The sequence below is a fragment of the Eimeria mitis genome, genomic scaffold, assembly GCF_000499745.2.
Source record: "Eimeria mitis Houghton genomic scaffold, Emh_scaff952, whole genome shotgun sequence".
Classification (NCBI taxonomy): domain Eukaryota; phylum Apicomplexa; class Conoidasida; order Eucoccidiorida; family Eimeriidae; genus Eimeria; species Eimeria mitis.
This window is the reverse complement of record NW_013577031.1, coordinates 13,260-13,519: the sequence shown is the minus strand read 5'-3', so window position 1 is coordinate 13,519 and position 260 is coordinate 13,260.

The window sequence follows — 260 nt, the reverse complement described above, 5'->3', positions numbered from 1 at the left end:
ATTTTATTTTATTTTATTTTATTTTGTTTTATTTTGTTTTGTTTTGTTTTGTTTTGTTTTGTTTTGTTTTTTGTTTTGTTTTATTTTGTTTTGTTTTATTTTATTTTATTTTTATTTTATTTTATTTTGTTTTATTTATAATATTATAAATATATTCTATTTTATATTGTTTGGTTTTTATTTTGTTTTATTTTATTTTATTTTGTTTTGTTTTATTTTATTATAGTTTGATCATTTGCTCCCTTAAATAAAAAACAGCG